Source organism: Callospermophilus lateralis, chromosome 2, assembly GCF_048772815.1.
Source record: "Callospermophilus lateralis isolate mCalLat2 chromosome 2, mCalLat2.hap1, whole genome shotgun sequence".
NCBI lineage: Eukaryota > Metazoa > Chordata > Mammalia > Rodentia > Sciuridae > Callospermophilus > Callospermophilus lateralis.
Genome location: NC_135306.1, coordinates 191,441,590 through 191,466,319, shown reverse-complemented (window position 1 = coordinate 191,466,319; position 24,730 = coordinate 191,441,590).

Below are 24,730 nucleotides of genomic sequence, written 5' to 3'. Positions count from 1 at the left end.
GAGTAAAATAATCACTGTTGTAGAAAACATTCAGAGCAGAGAGATGTTGACAACGTATTATTAAATGAGAGAGTGGGAAGGACAGGTTAAAAGCAAAGTAAATATAATATGATCTCATTTTTGTAAAAAATGTATATGCATGCATGTGTGAGTGTAGGAAATATTAAAGGTTACCCACCAAAATGGTAATCATGGTTATTTTTAAAAAGTAGGATTATAGATGATTTTTTCTTTGTTGTATTTTTCTGAAATTATTACTATGAACACATATTACTATTAGGGTGAAAAAATACTTTTTTTTTTTTTTAGTTATTGGGGATTAAACCCAGGGGTGCACTACCCTTGTACTCCAACCCTTTTTTAAAATAAATATTTTTAATTATGAAACATTTCATATATACAGAAAATAATATAATTGGCACCATGAACTACCAGACTTTTAAAATTTTATTTATTTATTTTACAGTAGAATGCATTTTGACATATGTACACAAATGGAGCACAACTTCTATTCCTCTGGCTGTCCATGGCTCTGAGTCAGTCCAACAGTGTAATCATACATGTATACAGGGTAATGACGTCTGTCTCCTTCTACCATCTTTTCCACCCCTGCAACCCCACTCCTCCCCTCACTCCCCTCTACACAAACCAAAGTTGCTTCATTCTTCCCTATCCCCCGCCCTACTATGGATCAGCATCCACTTATCAGATAAAACATTCCGCTTTTGGTTTTCCCCAACTTTTTATTCCTTTTTTGGGGGGAGGGTACTGGGGATTGAATCCAGGGGTGCTTGGCCACTGAGCCACATCCCCAGGCCCTTTTATTTTTTATTTTGAGTCAGAGTCTCACTAAGTTGCTGAGGCTGGCTTTGAACTTGTAATCCTCCTGAGCCTCCCAAGTCTCTAGGATTACAGGGGTACACCACTGCCTGACCTTTTTATTCTTTGAGACAGGGTCTCACTAAGTTGCTGTGGTCTTGTGGAGTTTCTGACACTGGCCTCAAACTCATGATCCTCCTTCCTCAGCCTCCTGAGTCATTGGGATTACCAGTATGCACCACCACGCCCTGCTTAAAAAAAATATTTCAACAGGGCTGGGGTTATGGCTCAGTGGTAGAGCGCTTGCCTAGCATGTGTGACTCACTGGGTTTGATTCTCAGCACTGCATATAAATAAATTAAATAAAGTCCATTGACAACTAAAAGAAATATTAAAAAAATAATTCAGCAAAACAAAACAAACACAGCATAAAATCTTGGATCCTGGAGTGTGGAACCACATTGCTTGAGTACTTGGCTTCCCAGCTGGGGAATCTACAGTGACTTTCTTATCTTTTCTAGGTCTTAGCTTTCTCTTCTGTACAATAGGTATGACATAGTCCATGCTAATAGCTGGGAAACACCAATGCACAAGGTGATTGGCAATGAAGGCTGCTGTTGTTAGCAATGTGGAGTGAGGCAGGCGAGTAGAGCAGACGGTGCCTGGACTATGGAAACACACAACCTTGGGTTTCCACCCAAGTTCATGATCGCTAGCTAATAATCTTCTAGCTAATAATCAAACAAGGGATTATTTCTCATCTGTAAAACAGATTCGATGTTATCTATGTTGCTTTAGCAAGGTAAAGAAAACATGTATCTTTTAGCACTAGAAAAAAACACATGTGCCTTGTGTACAGTAGGGGCTCAAAAAAATGATCGGAATTCTCCAATCAGGGAAGAGTTGCATCCTTTGGGAACTGGAAATGAATGCTTAGAGAATTAATCCTTCTGCTTTTTTTTTTTTTGTTTGTTTCCCATATCATATCATAAATCTCCTCATTTCCCTCAAGCTGAAAGCAATGTAATGAAGAGGCTGGTCTAACAAAGGGCTTCCAAAATGACAACATTCCACATATCTAGCAATACTGCCGCCATGATTACTAAGTGTTACCTATGGCTTTATTATTATGTACCGATGCTGGAATGAATCATTCTTGTTTTTCTCTGTACCTCCTCCAATTTATCTCCTCTTTCCAGAACTGAGCTGCTGACACTGAGAGAATGTAACAGATAAAAGAGGGCTTACAGGAAATGGTTGGAGCTTGGTCACCCTCTTCTTGTTCCCTGAGTTGTCTCATTTGCATATGGACTTGACTATTCTAAAATTTTATGAAATTTTGGTGTTTGCTGAATGTCTATTATGTGCTTGGCACTGTGTAAAGTCGCGCGTGTGTGTGTGTGTGTGTGTGTGTGTGTGTGCGTGCTGGCATCAAACCCAGGGTCTTACACCTGCTAGGCAGAAAATCCACCACTGAGCTACACCTACAATCCTATTGTGCAAAATCTTTATCTCATGTCATCTGTGTTCTAGACAGAAACTTCTTTTGTCCTTATAGTCAGCGTCCAATACGCTAGTCCTTTCTCTTGGCTCTTCTTTCAAGATATATCCACAATGCAACCACCTTTCCCCACTTCCACAACAACCACCCTTGCCCAAGCCACCAACATGCCTTGCCTGGATTTTTATTTTATTTTATTTATTTATATGTGGTGCCGAGTATTGAACCCAGGGCCTCACACATGCTAGGCGAGCGCTATACCACTGAGCCACAACCTCAGCCCACTTGCCTGGATTTTTTTTGAAAACAGATCATTTGGGGGAAACAATATTAGCTACACAGAAACGTATTTGCATTTTGAGACACAGTCTCTCTTTGTTGCCTAGGCTGGTCTTGAACTCTCGGGCTCAAGTGATCCTCTTGCCTCAGCCTCCTGAGTAGCTGGGATTACAGGTGCACACCACTGTGCCAGCTCCATGGCAAAACTTGGCAGAAAATACAGAGATTTCCCATAAACCCCACCCTCCCGCGCATGTATGACTTCCCTGACTATTAACATTCCCCTCCGGAGTAGTTCATTTGAACTACTCTGAACCTACCTTGACACATCATTATCCCCCAGATACCATGTTTACATTAAAGTCAGTCTTGGTCTCTTACGTTCTACAGGTGTGACAAATGGGTAATAACACGTACCACCATTATAGCATCATATGAAATATCTCACTGCCCTAGAAATCCTCTGTTCGGCCTGTTCATCCCTCCCACCCTCACCCCCCTATTTTGTGCAAACTACTAGTCATTTTACTGTAGTTTTGCCTTCTTTTAATGTCATATAGTTGGAATCATATTGCATGTAGCCCCTTCACGTTGGCTTCATTCATTTAGTAATAACACTTGTTTCCCATATCTTTTCATGGCTTGTTGGTGCCTTTCTCTTTAATATTGAATACTACTCCATTGCCTGGATATACCACAGTTTATTTATGCTATCATGTACTTAAGGACACCTCGGTAGCTTCCAATATTTGACAATTATAAATAAAAATAAATAAATAAAGTTGCTACAAACATCTCTGGGTAGGTTGTTTTGTTGGTTGGTTGGTTTGCATTGCTGATGAGTGAAACCCAGGGCTCACACATGGGCTAGCTACCATGGCGCTACAGCCCCAGCCCTCTGCGCAGGTTTTTATGTAAATATGTTTTCAACTCATTGGGTAAATATCAGGGGTGAAACTGCTAGATTGTATGGTAAGAGTATGTTTGGTTTGGTAAGAAACGGTCCAATTGTCTTCCAGTGTGGCGCTGCCATTTTTCATTCCCACCAGGAAGGAATCAGAGCTCTTGGCCAGCGCTGAGTGTTGTCAGTGTTCTGAGCTTTGGCCCTTCCGATAAGTGGGCAGTGGTATCCATTGTTTTGATTTTCATTACCCTAATGACGTAGGATAGGGAGCAAATAGGCTTATTTGCTATCTGTATGTCTTTGGTGAGATGTCTATTCAAGTATTTGATCCATTTTTTAAATAGGGTTGTTTATTTTTTTATTGGGGTCTTTTTAATATGGTTTATATATTCCTTGTGTATTTCAGATAACAACTCTTTATCAGATATAGTCTACAAGTAATTTCTGCCAGTCTGTGGCTTGTCTTCTCATTCTCTTGACAATGCATTTTGAAGAGTGGAAGTATTTTAGTTTTAATGAAGCCCAGATTATCAATTATCTCTTTCTTAGTGTTGTATCTATGAAAAGCGTTGTCACATCTAGGTCGTCTAGGTCTTCTTCTGTGCCATGGAGTTTACATTTCTCTTTTTCACATCTAGGTCTATGATCCACTTTGAGCTATTTTTTTGTGATTGTAAGGTCAGTGTTGCATTCACATTTTTGTACGTGGATGTCCACTGGTTATGATATCACTTGTTGAAAATTTGCTTTTCTTCAACTATTGCTTTTGCTCCTTGGTCAGAGGTCAGCTGACTGTGTAGATGTGGGTCTATTTCTAGCTCCCTGGTTCTGTTTCATTGATATATCATCTATTCTTTTGCCAGGACTGCATGATCTGTATCACTAGAGCTTCGATCTTGAAGTCTGGTAATATCAGTCCTCTAACTTTGTTATTCTCCTTTAATGTTATGTAGGCTATTCTGGGAATTTTGCCTCAGAATCAGCTTGTTCGTATCCACTAAATAACTTATTTGGATTGCATTGAATCTACAGATCAAGATGGGGAGACTGACAACCTGACAATATTGAGTTTTCCTATTCATGAACATGGACTATCTCTCCACTTATTTAGTTCTTTGATTTTTTTTTTCAACAGTATTTTGTAGCTTTCCTCAAATAAGTCTTGAATATATTCTTTTAGATTTGTATCTGAGTATTTCCTTTTGGGGGGTGCTATTATAAAAGTTAATTATATTTTTATTTCTGATTTTACTAGTTTTTTGTTTGAACATAAGAAAGTGATTGACTTTTGTGTATTAACTTTGCATTCTACAACTTTGCTGTAATTGCTTATTAATTCTGGGAGATTATTGTTCATTCTTTGGGATCTTGTGTTAGTTTTTCTTTGCTGAGACCAAAATATCTGATAATAACAATTTAAAGGAGAAAGGCTTTTATTATGGTTTGGATATAAAGTGTCCCCTCAAACTCCTGTGTTAATGCATGAATATTCAGAGGTGAAATGATAAGATTATGAGAGCTGTCACCTAACCAGTACCTCCTAGTTTGGTGGGGTTTTTTGTTTGTTTGTTTTGTTTTTTTGGTGTTGGAGATTGAACCCAGGGCCTTGTGCATGCAAGGCGCGCACTCCACCAACTGAGCTATGTCCCCAGCTCAGTACATCCTAGTTTGAATGGACCAGTTGGATGTTAACTGTAGGCAGATGGGGCATAGCTGGAACAAGTGGGTCACTGGGAGTGTGCCCAGTGACCTTCTGCATGTGCGCTCTCTCTCTCTCTCTCTCTCTCTCTCTCTCTCTGCTTCCTGGCTGCCATGAGGTGAGCAGTAGTCTTCTTCCATGCCTTTCTGTCATGATATCCTGCCTCATCATGAGCCCAGCGTAATGGAGTCAGTCCACCATGGGCTAATCCTCTGAAACAGTGAGCCAAAATAAATTTCTCCTCCTCCAAGTTGTTCTTGTTGAGTATTTTGGTCCAGCAATGAAAAACTGACTAATGCAGCTTTATTTTGGCTCACAGTTTCAGAGGTTTCAGTCCAAGGTCGACCAGCTCCATTGCTCTGAGCCTGAAGTGAGATAGAACACTGAGGTGGGAGGGCATGATGGAGAAAACTTCTTAGGTTGGCCAGGGACCAAGATATAGTCCCCAAGAGTAAGCCCCAGTGACCTACTTCCTCCACCATGCCCTGTCTGCATACCGTTTCCACCACCTTCCAGTAGCTCATTTGAATTATTAATCCATCAAGTGGATTAATCTACTGATGAGGTTAGAGCCCTCGTCATTCAATACCTCCTCAAAACCTCACCTCTGGACATTGCTACTCTGGGGACAAAGTCTTTAAGACATGAACACTTAGGGAACATTATAGATCTGAACCATAACAATTCTCTACATAGACGAGCATGTCATTTGTAAACAGAGTTTTATTTCTCCATTTCCAATATGTATTCCTTTTATTTTCTTTTATCATCTTATTGCATTATATAGGACTTCAGCATGATGTTGAAAAAGAGTGGTGAGATGGGTCATCCTTGCCTTGCTCCCAGCTTTGCAAAAGAGCTTCTAGTTTCTCACCATTAAGTATGATGTTAGTCGTATATTTTTTTGTAGATGTTCTTTTTTAAAAAAAATTTAGTTGTTGATGGACCTTTATTTATTTATATGTGGTGCTGAGAATCGAACCCAGTGCCCCACACATGCTAGGCAAGCGCTCTACCATTGAGCCACAACCCCAGCCCCTGTAAATGTTCTTTATCAAGTTGAGGAAGTTCCTTATATTTCCAGTTTTCTAAGATTTTTTTTTTTTTTAAATAAGTGCATTGCAGATTTTGTGAAGTGGTTTATCTTTATCTATTTGATCATGTGACTTTTCTCTGGCCTGTTGATGTAACAGATTACATTAATTTGCAAATGTTATACCAGCCTAGCATACCTGACAAAAATCTCACTTTGGCAGGTGTATTACTCTTTTTTATCCTTTGTTGAATCCAACTTGCTAATATATTGTTCAGGATTTTTTTTACATCTATGCTCATAGAGATATTGATCCATAGGTTTTGTTTGTTTGTTTGTTTTTGTTTTAAGCTTAAATGGTTTTAGTAATTGGGACAATTGTGGCCTCATAGAATGAGTTAGGAAGTATTCCCTATGCTTCTATATTCTGAAAGAGATTGTAGAGAATTGGTCTATTTTTTTCCTTAAATGTTTGGTGGAATTCACTAGTGAAACCATCTAGGCCTGGTGCTTTTTGTAGTGGAAGGTTATTAATTATATATTCAATTTAATTATATAAACCGATTCAGATGATTCATTTCTTCTTGTTTGAGTTTTAGCAGATGTTGTCTTTCAAGGAATTGGTCATTTTCACATGGGTTATCAAAGTTATGGGCACAGACTTGCCCAAAATACCTTTATTGCCCCATATGATTTTAATTATCCTTTTAATGACCATGGGATCTGTAATGTGGTCCCCTATTTTATTTTTGCTACTAGTAATCTGTGTCATCTTTTTCTTCATCATCCAGCTAGAGATTTACTTTATCTTTCCTATGAACCAGTTTTTGTTGTTGTTGATTTTCTCTATTGATTGTCCCCTTTTCAATTTTTAAATTTCTGCTGTAGTTTTTATAACTTCATTTCTTCTGCTTCCTTTCAATTTAAATTCTTCTTCTTTTTCTTGTCTCCTAAGGTGGAAGATTAGATGATTGATTTTAGATCTTTTTCTTTTCAAATATATACACCCAATGCTATAAATTTCTCTGTAATTACTACTTTCACTACATCCTACAATTTGCTTTTTCAGTACTGGGGAGGGAAGAAAGAACCTCATACATCTAGGCAAACACTCTACCACTGAGCTATAATCCCCAGCTCAGCATCCCACAAATTTTGACGAGTTAAATTTTCACTGTTATTTAGTTCACAAAATTTCAAAAATTTGAGACTATTCTTTTGACCCATATGCTACTTAGAAATATGTTGTTTAATATCCAAGTATTGGAATATTTTTCCAGCAATCTGTTTTGATTTCTGGATTAATTCTATTGAGTTCTGAGAGTAGATATATATTGTATGGTTTTCTATATATATATATAGGTGTATATGTATAATATCTATACCTATATTGATATGTCTATATCTGTATCTATCTATAATCCATGTATTTAAGTTGGGTGAAGTATGTTTTATGACCAAGAAAGTGATCTATCTGAGTTCCTGTTCCACATGACCTTGAAAAGAATGTATTTGCTGCAGCTGTTGGATGAAGTAGTTGATAATACCAATAATGTTCAGTCTATTGATGGGGTTGTTGAGTTCAATGATGTCCTTATTGACATTCTGCTCCTGGGTTGATCCATTTCTGATAGAAGGCTATTGAAGTTTCCCACAATAATAGTGGATTCATATATTTCTTCTTCAGTTCTATCAACTTTTGCTTTACATATTTTGTCATTCAGTTATTAGGTGCATACACATTAAGGACTGATATGTCTTCTTGAAAAATTGACCCTTTTATCATTATAAATGCCTCTCTTCATTCTTGATAATTTTTCTTGCTCTGAAGTCTTTATTTGCAATTAATATAGCTATTCCTGCTTTTATTTATTTATTGATTTATTGACTAGTGTTACCATGGTCTACATTTTCCCACCCATGTCCCTTTAATATAAATGTACCTTCACATATAAATTAGGTTTGTTGTAGATGACATGTTGTTGGCTATTGTTTTTTGATTGGCTTTGACAATATTTGTCTTTTAATTATGTATTTGGACAATTGATGTTTAAAGTGATTATTGAGGGCTGCAGTTGTGGCTCAGTGGTAGAGCGCCTGCCTCACACGTGTGAGACCCTGGGTTCAATCCTCAGCGCCACATAAAAATAAATAAACAAAATAAAGGTATTGTGCCCATATATAACTAAAAAAAATTTTTTTAAATCTTTAAAAAAATAAAGTGATTATTGATATAGTTGGATAATATTGCTATATTTGTTACTTTTTTGTTTGTTTAAATTTTTGTCTTTACCCCTTTTCTGCCTTTTGTGCTTTTAATTGAGCATTTATATCATTCCATTTTATTTCCTTTCTTAGCATATCAGACTTCTTTTTCAACTTTTTTAGTGGTTTCCCTCAAGTTTACAGTATACACTTAGAGTTAATCCAAGTTCATTTGTTTATTTTCTTATCTTCTTCTTCTTCTTCTTTTTTTTTTTTTTTTTTTTTGGCAGGGGGAAGGTCTACTAAGGTTTGGACCCAGAAATACTTTACCACAGAGCCACATCCCCTGTCCTTTTTAAAATCTTTAAAATTTTCAGACAAGTTCTTGCAAAATTGCTGAGTGTCTCACTAAATTGCCCAGGCTGGCCTCAAACTTAAGATCCTCCTGCCTCAGCCTCCTCAATCACTGGGATTACAGGCATGCACCATCATGCTCAGCCTCCAAGTTCATTTTCAAATAAAACTATCTAACCTCAGAGGTATTGCAAGTATCTCAAAATGAGAAAATATTCTTCATTCCTTCCTCCCATCCCTTGTATCATTACTATCATCCCCTTCACTTATATATAAGTATGTGGGTATAAGCAAATGTACTATTGGCATTATTATTTTGAGTCAACTGATATCTTTTAGATCAATTAAGAATGAGAAAAATAGTAGTTTTTATTTTTATTTCACTTTCACCTATTCTTTCTCGGTGTTCTTCCTTTCTTTACTTAGATCTAAGTTTTTGGGGGGCAGGGGGTACTAGGGATTGAACTCAGGGACACTCAACCACTGAGCCTCATCCTCATCTCTATTTTGTACTTTATTTAGAGACAGGGTCTCACTGAGTTGCTTAGCACCTCGATTTTGCTGAGGCTGGCTTTGAACTTGCAATCCTCCTGCCTCAGCCTCCTGAGCCTCTGGGATTACAGGTGTGTGCCCTTGTGCCTGGCTTTCTCTTTACTTTTTTTTTGAACCCAGGACCTTGTGCGTGCTAGGCAAGCACTTTACCGACTGAGCTATATCTTCAGCCCCTCCTCTTCACTTTTAAAGGTTAATCTTGCAGGGTACAGAATTATAGTTTATAGTTTTTTTCTCTCTCAATACTAAATATTTGGCTGGGGCTGGGGCTCAGGTGGTAACGCTCTTGCCTGGCATGCGCAGGGCGCTGGGTTCCATCCTCAGCACCACATACAAATAAAAATGTTGTGTCCACCAAAAATTAAAAAATAAATATTAAAAAATTCTCTCTCTGTCTCTCTCTCTCTCTCAAAAAAAAAAAAAAAACAACTAAATATTTCACTCCAGCCATTTTTTGCCTGCAGAGTCTCTGAGGAGAAGGTAGATGTAATTCTTAGCATTGCTTTTCTAATGTTATGGTGCTTCCCCTTTGACTTCATTTGAGGGCTTTTCCCTACATTTTAAAATTTTCTGTATTTTGAAAATAATGTGCCTCAATGCACAATATTTTTGTTGTTTGTTTTTTGTTTTAACATTCATCCTGTTGGTGTTCTCGGAGCTTCCTGGATTTGTGGTTTGACATCTGACATTAATTTTTAGGAAAAAAAAATCAAGAGGAAATCCTCATTCATTATTACTTCTAATATTTCTTCTATTCCTTTTTCTCTTTCTTTTCCTTTTGGCATTTCCATTATTCCCAGGTTCCACCTTTTGTAGTTGTCCCACAGTTCCTAAGTATCTGTTCTGTCTTTTTCAGCACTTTCTCTCCGTGCTTTTCAACTTGGATATTTTTCCTGAGATATCCTCAAGTCTAGTGATTCTTTCCTTAGCCATGTCCAGTCTTTCTTTTTTTTTTTTTTTTTTGGCATCAGGGATTGAACCCAGGGGCTCTTAACAACTGAGCTGCATCTCCAGCATCAGCCGTTTGTTTGTTTGTTTGTTTTTGAGACAGGGTCTTGACAAGTTGCTTAGGTCTTCACTAAATTGCTGAGGCTGACCTCCAACTTGGGATCCTCCTGCCTGAGCCTCCCAAGCTGCTGGGATTATAGGCGTGCACCACTACACCTGGCCATGCCTGGGCTTGAATGAGCCTATCATGCATTTTTCATTTATGTTAGTGTTTTGATCTCTAGCATTTCTTTAAAATTCTTTCTTAGAATTTCTCTCTGATTACATTCATTCTCTTTGCATGTTATCTACTTTATCCATAGAACACTTAATTCTTATTTTTTTAGGTGTCTGTGCTGGTAAGTTGTGTTTCTCCGTACCCTCTTGTTTGCCACTCCAGATTTCAGGGACAGCAATTTGTCCCATTATCTCACTTTTCTTAACAGATCGAAGAAGAGTTGTTGATTTTTCAGTTTATTTTCAACTTCCAAACTTCTTGCAGGTTGGAGCAGAAATCTGAAGCCTCACCTGGATCTTGTTATAGCTTCCGAACTAGTTTCCTTCTTCTGTCTTTGTCCACAACACAGTAGCCCAAATAAACCTTTTGAATAGTTAGATTTTGTTACTTCTCTGCTCAGAATCTTCCAGGGGGCTCCACATGTCCCTCAGAGTAAAAGCCAGGGTCCTCGGTATCTGCCCCCTCTCCAGCGCTCTGCCCTGGTTGCTTCTCTGATGACAAAGTCCCCTCCAGCCTTGCCTGCTCTTTTGTTCCTTCAGCTTCCCGGGTTTGCTCTTCCCACAAGGCCTCTGCCCTGGCCCTCCCCTCTGCCTGGAAGTCTTGCCCCTGGCCTTGGCCCAGCCCCGTCCTCTGCTTCTCTCAGCTTTCCCTACCCCTACAGGTTATAGTGAGTCTTCCTTAGTCATCTCACTCGTTCCCTTTTCTGCTCTATTTTCTCCTAAAACTTATCACTATCTGACACATCATGTCTTTTCATTTAAAAAAAAATAAAAATCACCTTCTTTCCCCACCAGAATGTAAGGCCCACAAGGGCCGGAGTGTAAATGCGTATTGTGGTACCATCAGCGCCGAGGGCGAGTCCTTGATGACTGTGATGTGATGGCTGATTATCATACCTACACAGATGAGCAAGGGATGTGGTTACAGTTCAAACTCGGGCCTTCCTGACTCAGAGCCCGTGCTCGCAATGACTCTGCTGCATTGCCGCTCAATTTCGTGTGGAATATTGAATCTCTGATGCATTCTTCCAAACGGCTATTTCCTCCTCGCTGGCAGTTTTCTATTTCTTGGCTCTCGCTGGAGTTGATTTTTCTGAGTTAGGAAGAACTCTCTATGAACTGCATCCTAATAGTTCCTCAAGATCATTGCATTGCAAAATAGGCTGGAATCAGGCTGCCCACTGAATTACCTGCAGGGCTCTCTCTCCTTCATTGAGCTTCACTGCAGCCTGTCTGCCAGCGAAAGTCAGAACTACACAGCTTCTGGCCAAACTCAATGTCAGGTTAAGTAGTCAATACAGGCGATCTTTAAAAAAATTACAAAACCCCAAAAGACCAATAATATTCCTCCAGTTGCATGTTTTACAGACTTTCGCATGCTCCAAGGATGTTTTCTACTTTGATGCTTGTAATGACTGCCCGGTAGGTTGCTGCTTACTCTTGCTTACACAAATGAACAGCGGTCACAGTGGCAGTGGTAAACTAGAAGAACTCAGGTCTTCAGAACTAAGACCAATTGCTCCTCAAACTGAGTCTGTCAGCTGATTTCAGTACTGTTTGTTACCAATTTAGTTTATAGTTTTACCAACTTTTATACAGACACATTACCTTGAACCTTTTTTGGGGGAGGCGGTACTGGGGATTGAACTTGGGGCACTCAACCACTGAGCCCCAGCCCCAGCCCTATTTTGTATTTTATTTAGAGACAGGGTCTCACTGAGTTGCTTAGCGCCTTGCTTTTGCTGAGGCTGGCTTTGAACTTGCAATCCTCCTGTCTCAGCCTCCGGAGCCGCTGGGATTACAGGCGAGTGCCACCACGTCCAGCATCACCTTGAATCTTGATGATTAATATGCATTGTGTAAGTATGGAGAGACGAGGTACATTTTAACTATGTGTAGTTTCTGGCTGCCCAACATCCATGCTCTCTTCTTTTTGGTAATAGCTCTAATTTCCGTTTTGGACAATTTCTTCTGCCCTCTTGGTTGCAGTCTTGGTTGGGATGTCACATTAACCTCACTCCCCCACTGGCACCAAGGCCAAATTTGGGGGCCAACAGAGGTGAGGCAAAGAACCTCACCCCCCCACTGGTGCATAGACCTATCCACAAGTATGGCTGTATGCTGGACCGGTAGTCAGTGACGGGTATGATCCAGTTGCAGTGGTATCAACCTAAGACAGGAGGCTGACGCCTAAAGGTCAGTTTTCCGATGAAGGGTAAGCGCCATATGTTGAACTGGACAACCTACCAGGCACGGTCCTTAAGCCACATTACTTGTTGTTTAATTAATCAGAAGGGGGGAGATGCTGGGAGCCATTAGCCAAGTAGGTATGACAATTTCCTTGCCAGCGTACCCCCATGTTGCTTAGTGGAAGGACTCGTGGAAATAGAACATTTTGCAGTGACCTTGCTCAAGGACCAGGGCGGATCCGGGTTTAGGGCGTTCCTGGTTTAGGACAATCCGGATTTAGGGCGTTCCCGGTTTAGGAAGGTTATTCCTGCTGGGAATAGGGCGTATCCTGCTGCCTGAGTTCCCCTTGAGTTCTCACGGGATTCAGAGAGTTTTTTGGGGAGACAGAAGCCCAGAAGAGGTGGATTTGGGCAGAGAACGTGGATTTCCCCAGAACGTGTTTGTAGAAGGCCGGTGTGAGATTGGGAATAAAGAATTGCTGTTTGAATCTACAAAGCTGTGAGTGGCTCGTGATTTTGTGCCCAGCCAGACTGCGGCATTAGGTGGCAAAGGAGAAGGCATTTCACTCAAGTCAAAACCAATGACATAGCCAGGTACAGTGGCACATGCCTGTAATCCCAGTGGCTCAGCGGGTGAGGCAGGAGGATTGCGAGTTCAAAGCCAGTCTCAGCAATTTAGTGAGGCCCTAAGCAACTCAGTGAGACCCTGTCTCTAAAATATGAAAAAGAGCTAGGCATGTGGCTCACTGCTTAAGTGCCCCCTGAGTTCAATGCCCGGTACCAACACAAGAAAACAATGAGATTACCTGATGTAGGAATCTCATTGATGTAGGATCTCAACTAGAGTGCTGAAGGGATGAATAAATGTGTAAGAAGAAATATTCTAAAAGGAAGGCTGATTGGCTCCTGTTCCAGGACATCTTAGCTGCCATTGGTTCAACTTTTCCAGCCTCATTCTCAACTGTCTCTTGATTTGGGGTTCATCCTTCCAATACATCCACTTGCTTATGTTAGCCAAGGTTCACTTCTGTTGCTTGCAACCAAAGAACCCTGCCTGGAGTAGAAGGCAGGAGAAGGTTGGTCTCCTTGGACAAGATTGGGATCCTCTTCTGCCAAGACCAGCTGCAGTGAGTGTGTTGGAGTATCCTTGGTGGCCGGTGGGTTAGTGTACCAGCCTGCTGGCTTCTCCCCTGGGACCTTCTGGCCTGGCTTGGACATGTGGCTGGCAAGCACTTGAGCCAGTCCAAAAGAGGTTCAAGTTGAGAAGGGCCAGGAGTGAAATGGGGCTTTGGAGGAGTTCCTCAAGGACTTGGGGAGGGGACAACAAGAAGACTCAGGGCTGTAGGAGTGGCCCAGCCAGGAAGAATGAGACCCAAACTAGGAAGACAACCTTCTGCTCTGCCGAGAACATTTTGTGGAGGCCAGGGCTTTCATGTCATGTTCTCAGACTTCAATTCTCATATTTTAGACAAATGGCAAAATTATTAGACGATTATAATGGAATGCGGAGCGGCAGTGGCAGATTAAAGGGCCATTCATTGCCGCCCTCCCCACTCCAACACACAGAGAACAGAGTCTTTCTCCCAGGTGCCCCCTCCTAACTTGGTCCGCCTCCACTTCCCGCAGTCCCTGAGGGCTGCAGTGCTGACCACGCATGTTCTCTGCCCAGGACAAAGCACCACAGGTCTCCCTTGGCTCCCTCTCCTGTGTCTCCTGAAGCCCCACTCTCCCTTCCAGGCACTCCTGGCTGTTGGTCAGGAAATCAAGGTGCTGCGAGGGAGCTCCCTGCGCTTGGACGTGGCAGACAGACTTTCCCATAGAATGTGACGACCTTTGAATTCTGCAGCGACTTTGAGAGGTAGCAATAGTATCCCTGTTTGCAGATGAGGAAATCGAGCCCCTGAGAGGTTAAATAACTTATCTAAACCGGATCACACAGCTGACGGATGGCAGGGCCAGGCCAGGAACCCAACTTGGACCCACTCTAAAGCTCCTTGGGAGTCCTGGGATTTAACCCTAATTTCGCTACTTACTACTGAGATTAGCTCTGCAGATAAACTTCTTAGGTCCTGGGTTCATTTATTGGTAAGAATAATGTCAGAGATTGGAGGTGAAGATTGGTTTCATGTTCTGTGCTATTATCTGTCAGGGGCCATCTGGAAGGCTATGCTGGGTGTGTTAGGAAAGAGTTCTGCCATCATTTAGTGATGTCTGCATGGGCCAAGAAGTGAGGAAAGGCCACACATTAGCCACCCCGGTCATCATGAAGTATTTTATGTCTTTAAATATCATGATCTCTTGATTTTAAACACGTTGAATTTTTAATGACAAAGAAGCCCATCCTGACTATATTCTTTCTGGTTCTCTGCTCTTCCTCTGGTTAGATCTTCTCAGTTTTTGACACCTATTCAAAATCCATCATCATGGGCTCATTGATCCAGTAGCTGAAGGAGCTTCTTGTCCTAGCCTGGGTGGCCTAAGTGTGTCTGTTATCTATTGCTCTGTCACCTACCAGTGGTTTAAAACAAAATGAGTTCTTTCTCATGATGCCGTGGGCTGACAGGTGAGCTTTGTTCCACGTCAGCTGGGGTTGCACATGGGCTTGTGTTCAGCTGAGAACTTGACAGGGACACCTTGGTTCTTCACCATGGAGCCTCTATTTCCTGCAGTGTCTCTAGTACATCTCCAAGTGGTCTTTCTTCTAAAGTACGCTCTCACCTGTGCCACACTGCCTAATGTCCAAAGACTGGGTGAATGTCAAGTCAGTGTGGGAAGGTTCCACACACAAGGGTTTACATACCAGTGTGCATAGTTCACTAGAGACTACCGATGTGATAATCTATCATAACAATCAATTTCATGTATTCTCAGGGGCTCTGACCCCACATATGAGTGACCATGAAACATTTATATCATCTTATAAGAGATGTGAGACCAGATCCCTGTCTTTATGGCATTTCCAGTACAGTGGATAACAGAACATACTCTGAAAGAATGAAGCGACACAAGTTAGTGGAAGCAGATTCCATCATACAGTTTATATTTTCCAAAATTTCACTGTGGATCAATCGTTTGGACTATTTTTTACATAAACAAAGTGGTTGGGTCACAAAATCCTATTTAATCCATAATCTCGATAACATATGATAAGGCTTCCTAAATGTCACATGTTTATGTACTGAGTTTACAATTTTTGCCATCAAAACATACACTGGAACTGTTATTTAATATTCTCCTTTGATTTAACTTACTTTTTAACACTTAAATAATTTTATTTTAAAATAAAGTTTTATATCATTGCTATAAAAGCAAAAACAGCATCATTTGCCATAAACATAAGATAGCCATAACTGTAAATTCAACTCAAATGAAAAATAGTGATAACATCAATTGCTGGTGAGGATACAGAGAAACTGGATCACTCATGGGTTGCTGTTGGAAATGTAAAATGGCATGACTATTCTGGAAAATGGTTTCAACAGTTCATTTGCAAAACAAAAACCATACTTACTGTACAACTCAGCAATTACACTCTTGGACATTTATTCCAGAAAAAAATAAGACCTATTTTCTTGCAGGAATTTATACATGAATATTCATAGCAGTATTATCCATAATAGCCAGAAAACTGGAAACTACCCAAATGTCCTTTAATACGTGAATGGTTAAGTTAATCATGGTAATGCATACCATGGAATATTACTCAGTAATAAAAAGAAAATAACTATTGATAATGCACCACAACTTGAATGATCCTGAATGAAATTATGCTGAGTGAAAAAAGGCAATTCCAAAAGGTTACATAGTATATGACTTTATTGATACATTAAAAAAATATTTATTCTCAAGCTTTAGGTGGATACAATATCTTTATTTTACATTTATGTGGCGCCGAGGATGGAACCAGTGCCTTGTGCTTGCTAGGCGAGTACTCTACCACTGAGCCACAACCCCAGCCGCCCCCGATACATTTTATAGAAGAAAAAAATTTTAGAAATAGAGAATAGATTAAGGATGACGGAGAGAGGATGAGCTGGCTATGAAAGGGCAAGATAAGGCAGTTGTGAGCTGATGGTACAGTTGAGAATCTCCATGGTGGTGATAGTCATGCAATGCTGCACATAAGTTGGATAGAACCACACACACGTGCACTTACATGTACAAAGTGCATATAAAATTAAAGCGATCTAAGTGGTTTTGATGTGGTATTATTGTGCAAGATATTAATATTGGGGAGACTGGGAGTAGGGTGCATGGCTCTCTCCAGTACATTTCTTTGCAACCTCCTACAAATCTTAAATTATTTCAAAATGAAAAGTTTAAAGAAATTAGAACAATTAAAATAAAAGATGTTTGTCAGTCTCAGCCCACTTCCCAAAATACCTAAAATTACTTCAATGATCATCAGTGTTACACAGTGGAAGATTCCCCACAGTGGAAGATTCCAATGTATGGCAGTAATAGTTTTCAGGAGTGAGGGTAGAACACCACACAGTACTGCAGAGGGACAGATACAAAGAAGCACTTACACAATGCTTACTGTGTGTACTGCTCCAAATGTTTTCCAGATACACATTCATTTAATTTTTATACCAAGTCCATATGGAAGCATTGGATTCCACTAGAGATAGATAATGAGGCAGAGATTTGCATGCAGGAAGTGAGGGTGCCCTCAGGAGCACCTGTGAAGGGTGAGGGCCCCGAGATTAAGCAGTTACAGCAGAGGTCTGCCAATTCTAAGAGGAGGGCTGGATCTGGGATGTTCCTTCAGAGATGTCCCAAGAAAGTTGAGGTTTGAGCTCTTTTACCTCCTCAATGACAGGTCATTAATACAGGCTGGCTTCAGAGAGAGGGCAGCTTCCTCAGGCTGAGAGCAATGCCTGGAGAGGAAGTGAACTGAATTGTTAGCAATCGACACTTCTGGAAAGCCCCAGCTGTAAAGGGGGAAAGGGCATGTGTGTAGTGCACCACAGTGTCCACTACTGTCCACCCCTTGTAATCAGATCCATTTGCTGAACATAGTTAGTTTGCCCTATTTGGAAGCTGCTGCAGGATACTTTCTCTGGAGAAAGGCTAAAGAGGGAGACAGTAAGATAAACAACTGACCGACTTTACGTGGCATCACTTACACTCAGGGCAGCCCTCTGTGTTTATTCTAGGTTTCTCTCGTTCTTGGTGCTTCTGCTGGTTTAGATCTCAGTCTCTCTGGCTATGTTTGCCACATTCGTTCTTTTACTCTTAGCTTTGGACAGAGGATTCAAAGAGATTCCCCCAGTGGGACGGCTCGGGTCAAATGTGTTCTTTGCAGCTATTATTGTTTTTTTGAACAGCTGTGTACATCTGCCTGATGATCATGGTCAATTATTCTTGCCAGGATGGTGATACCTTTCCTTGCCTACGGGTCTCTTGGCACAAGAAATTTGAAGCAACTGGGAGGTTTAAAGTTTAATTGGATCACGCGTCCCTGATGGATGGAAGCTTCTGGGAACCAAGACCTAGAGCTGAAGTTACAGAGCCACTCCTACTTCCACTCCTTGGTTCCTGGACCCGTGTATTCCACCTGCTTGGGACACAGCACCATGTAACGGTCCTTGATTTAGGGTCTGAGCTGTGTCCTGGAGGACGGCGCTCCATCTCCGCAGGACACTGTCTCCAAGCTGGTACTTTAAGCTGTACCTTCAAAGGACTATTTGGTCTCTTTGTGAGGCCAGAAGCCTATGAGTGGTATGGCATGTCACTGGATTGGTGAATTCCGTGATCAGATGTCCACAGCCACACCCCCACTGTTGTAAAGTGAGTCCCTTGGTCCAATACAACATAGGAAGATCCTGTTCCAGAATGTCAAACCCTCTGTAAACTCTCGGATAGTGGTGCTAGTCGAGCCTCACAGATCGGAAAGATAAATTCATGCATGAACTTTGTGTTAAGAGCAGCAACTCTGCTGCTCCTACAATGGAGTTACTCTTCTACCAAGTTCTGGTTGGTCCTTTGGAAGAATGGTACCACATAGGATGCCCAGTGTCAGTGTGTGCTGCTGCTAGGCTGAACCTTCGGCAGCAGTAAGAACTAGATCAGCCTCGGAGAGAGGAAGCACTTGCTGTTGGCCTCAGGCATGGCCCCTGTCCCTGCCAGCATGGCCACTCTGTTCCTGAGCCATTATCAGTATTGGGGTGACTGACACCCACTACCTGTGAAATTCCACTTGATTGTAGAATCCAGGTGGCTGTCCTTTGATGAGCGGTGACCTGTGTAAGTTTGTCACAGTTCAAGAATAGTCTCAGAGATTAACCTACCTACCTCTTTCCCAGGATGCCTCATTTCTAACCATCCAATAGTTCTCTTTCCGGACCCTTGACTAATAAATCAAGCCAATCGCCACGGCCTTATTCGGGGTATCTTTCTTTCTTTCTTTTCTCTCTATTTTTTCCATATTTTAAAATCAGCGCTTTATAATTGTACATAATGGTGGGCTTTGTTACACATATTCACACATGCACTCTAGAGGCCACATTTCTTTGCACACAAAGCCGTTGACATGGACATCCACTCAAGCTCTGCACGCTGAAGGATTTTCCTTCATTACTACCTCTCAAGAGGACTGTCCCTCCCGCCTGGAATGGTGCAGAGGTGCAGCGGCTCTTCATTCCCAGTTTGCACGTGCGCACTGGGCTGACCCCTCCGTGAACCAAGTGCAGCCTCTTCCCATCTTCACCAGCTGACCCTGAAGGATTCCCCGAGAGGCCACAGATGTGAACCAGGAGAGAGGTCCTGGGTGCTGGGTGACATAGGAGCCCGAGCACCTGTTTGTACGCTTACTTGTGCTCTCAATTTCTGCTCAGGCTTGATCCTGGATTGACCACTTCCTTCTTCTTCTTTTTTTTTTTTTTAGAGAATTTTTTTAATATTTATTTTTTAGTTTTCGGCGGACACACATCTTTGTTTGTATGTGGTGCTGAGGATCGAACCCGGGCCGCATGCATGCCAGGCGAGCGCGCTACCGCTTGAGCCACATCCCCAGCCCCGACCGGTCTTCCGTCTTATGATACAGTACTTTGACCCAAATGGCTTTAGGACCTAATGGGCCTCACAGAACTAACTTGGGGTAGGCAGCTCTGGCTGTACAGCCACTTGATGTCCCATAGTCAGGCGCTCTGCGTCTACCAGGGCTCCTAGGAACGCTGGCTGCTGTTCTCTGAATGGTTGTAGATGGCATGACCTGGCTCTATGGGGGTCTACATTGTGATTGTTTTTCTGGCTCTACAATATCTTCTCCCACCCTGGATACCTCTAATGCCACAAGGCCAATTCTACCACAGTCTATATCTGCTATAGGGCTCTTTCTTGCTCTAGACCCACGGGAGATGAAAACCTTCCTTGTCATTAAGAAAACAGGTTGGGCATTGGTAGAGCACTTGCCTAGCAGGTGTAAGGCACTGGGTTCGATCCTCAGCATCACATAAAAATAAATTAAATAAAGATATTATGTCTATCTACAACTAATATGATCTGACTAACAAATCAGTGTATATATAAACAGATTGGAAAAATTTCTTCAAGTGTTGAGCTTGGAAACATCCACCAGGCAGGCTCTAAGGTGGTCCCCAAAGATCCCTGCTTCTAACACTCACTTTCCTGTGTTTTCTCCTTCCCTTGAATGTGGCCTGGATGGGCCTGGTACTTGTTTCTAATGAACAGAAATTGCCAGTGTGCTGGGATGGTGCTTCGATAGGGTACAGAAAGACCGCGGCTTCCCTCTTGGGACTCTCTCCCTCTCTGTCATACCCAGTTGCTATGTTACAAGGACACTCATGGTGAGGCACCAAGGTCTCCACAACTGCAGGAAGAGCTGGGAAGCAGATTTTCTAAGGTCTGCAGCAGCCTTGAGAGTGATCTTGGAAGGAGGATGCTCCCATCTTAACTGAGCTTTGAGGTGACAACTGACCTGACTGATACCCTGGCTGAAGTCTCCCGAGAGTCTCAAGGTCCCATTCTTTCCACCAGGTCCCTGACCTTGGCATAGCAGACTGCGGGAGTTGAGAATCCAATCTTCCCCTGGAGTCCAGTTCCTCTTATAATTAAGTTCTGGTCCTTAGTTTTCTCTGCCCTCTGGTACCAACGAGAGTCTCTTTATATGCTGCCAAATACACCCGTTCAAGCTTATACACTTGGCCTTACGTTGGTGATTAATCATTCTTGGCCTTTCATTGTCATTCTCCAATGGATCAATGCCCTGCCGTCCCCCAGCCTTAGCCACCTCACTCTACAATACTACTAATGCTGAACCAGGCAGACGCTGGATAGGCTGCCTCCCCAAGTACATCAGCATCCACCTGTGTCCCATCCCCAATAGCCACCAATGAAAGTTTTAGCGATTAGACCCTGACTACAGGCCAGGGACTCTCGGTGTCTCACCTACCAGTAGTAATGGGATTCTCAAAACCAGGCAGCCAGCGAGTGATAAAGCTCCCCAATTCTGTTTTTGAGCCTGCTTTCTTAGGCCAACCAACGGCAGTAGGTCAGGTTTCCTGGGAAACAGACTCAAGGCAGAGATTTGCATGCAGGCAGACTATTGAGGAGTTGTTTGGGGAATAATACCTGTGAGGGGAAGGAAAGAAAGCTGAACTGGGAGGAGAGAGAAGTTGAACAGTCACCACACAGACCCAAGGGGGCTCATAGGGAAGGCAGAAGCCGGGATGGCCCTGTAGACTGTCCAATCAAAGCAAGGAGGCCAGTATGTTCCCCGCATTGACCCACTCTTGGAAGTAGGCTGGCCCAGGGAGGGGACATCATGTTGGTAGAAGGCAGTTCTGGAAGGGCCTCGCTGTGTGACTAGCAGCCAGCACTCATGGAAGCTGGGGGAAGGAGGGTTTCAGCCCTGAAGGGGGATCTGCGTGGAATACCTCCACACCCACGCCACTGTGTTATAAACCCCTTCCACAGAGTAAAACTGAGACACTGAGGAGATAAGGAACTTTCTCAGCCAGGAACTAACAGGGCCAGAGCCCATATTCTTTTTTTTTTTTTTTTTTACTTTTATCTGTATTTATTTTATGCTGAATTTATTCTCTTGCCATAGTTTTCATTTCTTTGGGGCCATCTTTCTTTTCTCTTTAGTTTAGAGACAATTTGTTCCTTTTCAGTGACGATCATCTCAGTGCATCAGGGGCACACAGTAACGCACAGGTTAACGAGCTCTGTGAGTATGGCGACTCATCTTGAGTGCTTTGGTCATCTGGGTACGTTCAGTGACCAGAGAAACTACATCTTAGACCCTGCAGTTCAGCCTTGCTCTCATGATCATGTGCAGTAATTCAGCACTCATTTGGGGCTATTGACCCTGTCTGTGTTCAGCCCCATTGTTTGGCCTGGGCACCATCTTAATGAAGGAATGACACATGCTTCTTCTTTATCCTCCTCCTTCTCCTCCTCCTCCTTCCTCTTCTTCTTCTTCTTCTTTTTTGGCACTCAGGATTGAACTCAGGGGCACTTTAAGGATGAGCATCCTCAGTCCTCTTTCATTTTTAATTTTGGAGAGAGGTTCTCACTAAATTGCTGAAGGTCTTGCTAGGTTGCCAAGACTGGCCTTGAACTTGAGATCCTCCTGCCCCAGCCTCCGGAGTCGCTGGGGTTACAGGCATGCGCCACGATGCCCAGCTCACACATTGCTTCTTTGAGGTGACATCTTTCAGATACTTGGTCTTTTCAGATATGCATACCTTCCATGGCCAGGGCAATTTCATGGGTTTTCTTAAGGCGAACACAAACGTTTGAACTTCTTGATTTGCATGGTTTTGTGCGGTGTTCTGGGTCAAGAGAGTAGCCAACCATCTTCACAGATCACCTCAGGTTACTTACAGGAAGGGCCAGCGCCCAGATTCCTAACTGCCATGCTCTGATGCCTCTTCAGAGGGAGGAGGAGGAGGAAGAGGAGAATCCTTCCCCCATTCCTGGGATCCCGGCCAAGTCCAAGAACAATTTAGAAATGCAAAGTCTGTTTTTGATATTCGCCAGTCTTAATTTTGGTGTCCTTTTCTCACTTTGTAGAGACTCCTTCCCAGACCTTGAAGGCACTAGGAGAGCATTCCAGGCTTGGGAGTGGAGAAGACCATTTCCTGGGTGGGTGTAGGTATGATCAGTGTTAAGGCAATGAACAGACTGTTTTGGCTGTTAAAAAATAACCAAGTTTGTGGGCTGGGGTTGTGGCTCAGCGGTAGAGTACTCACCTAGCAAGTATGAGGCTCTGGGTTCGATCCTCAGCACCACATAAAAATAAATAAGTAAAGTAAAGATATTTTTATTTAAAAAACAAAAACGTTTGTAAAGACAAGTAGAGGGGGATCAAGTAAAGAGCAAGGCCAAGGACTCTAAGGGTCTTCTTCTTCTTTTTTTTTTTAGTTGTTGATTAACTTTTGTTTTATTTTTATGTAGTGCTGAGAATCAAACCTAGTGCCTCACACATGCTAGGCACGCGTTCTACAACTGAGCTATAGGCCCAGCCCCTGGAGGTCTTAAATAGGCCAAGAAATTGTTGTTGTTTTACATTTCTGTGGAATTTTTACTATAATTACATATTTTAAAATTTATTTTTAATTTTTAGTGCATTATAGTTATACATAATAGTGGGGATGCATAGAACATTGTTTTCTCCATTTCAGTCTCTAGTAACACTCTCTCCCCTCTCCTCCTCCCTCCCCTGGTCCCCTTCCTCCCCTCTAAAGCTCTTCCTTCTACTTATTTCTCTGTTCTTTAGCTGAGGCTCAGGACTGTGGACTCTGCTTTGTACACAGTGGCAAGGCAGAGGGGGTTCTGAGCAGAGGGGTAGGTGGGAAGGATGTCCAAAGGGTGGCTTGAGAAAGATTTAATGTGTTTCCAGGGCAAGGGTGAGTGGGTGGAGGCAGAGCCTGGGGCAGGGAACTCTGCTGTTGCAAGTCCAGGAGGGTAGAGGAGGCATAGATTGTAAGAATGGAAAAGGAAAACCAGGGGATAGACATCAGGAAGGAGGAAGTCAGGAATCCATCCACATTGCCAGCAGTCATCTCGGAAGATACCAAAAGGGACAACAGGACTTCAAGTGTGCTACGACCAAAGAGCCAATACAGCAAATTTCCTAAAGATGAAAGCTCTTGAGGGATTCCCATGGAGAAGGCAGAACAGTTGCCCCTCCACAGTGGGCTTCTGAGTACCCCCGAGACAAATGACACCATGAGGACAGGAGAGCACATGGGCACAGTCTGTAGGGGCCCATTTTGGTAAGAATTGTATTTAACAGTACAGATGTGGCACTAGCTCTGTTCCCAATGTTGTCATCTTTAAGAATGTCAGCTCAATCATTATTACAAGATAGGTGCTATTACCAACTCCATTTTGCAGATGGGAAAACCGTAACACAGAGAAGTAATTCAGTCTATCCAGAATCTTCGTCAGCTTGGGCTGCTGTGGTAAGTCAGCTTTTCATTGCTGTCCCCAAAATACCTGATAAGAACAACTTAGAGGAAGAAGAGTTCATTTGGGGCTCACATTTTCAGAGGTTCAGTGCATGGTCAGTTAGCCCTATTGCTCAACGTCACCGTGGAAGGGGCTCATGGCAGCCAGGAAGGAGAGGGAGAGGGAGAGGGAGAGGGAGAGGGAGAGAGAGAGAGAGAGAGAGAGAGAGAGAGAGAGAGAGCGAGCGAGCACGCCTAGCGCTCAGAGCGTGCATGCCTGCGTATGAGGACAAAATACGAACCCTGAAGACATGCCCCCCATGACCTTCTCCCTCCAGCCACAACTTACCTGCCTACCGTTACCCTGTACAGTAGTTCTTTCAAATTAAAAGCCATCAAATGAATGAATCCAGTTATTAGGTTACAGCTCTCACAATCTAATCATTTCACTTCTGAACATTGCTACATTGTCTCCTGAACTTTGGAAGGACATGTCATATTCAAACCCTGGCAGTGGCTTATCAACAACAGAATTTTACAGCTTAAGT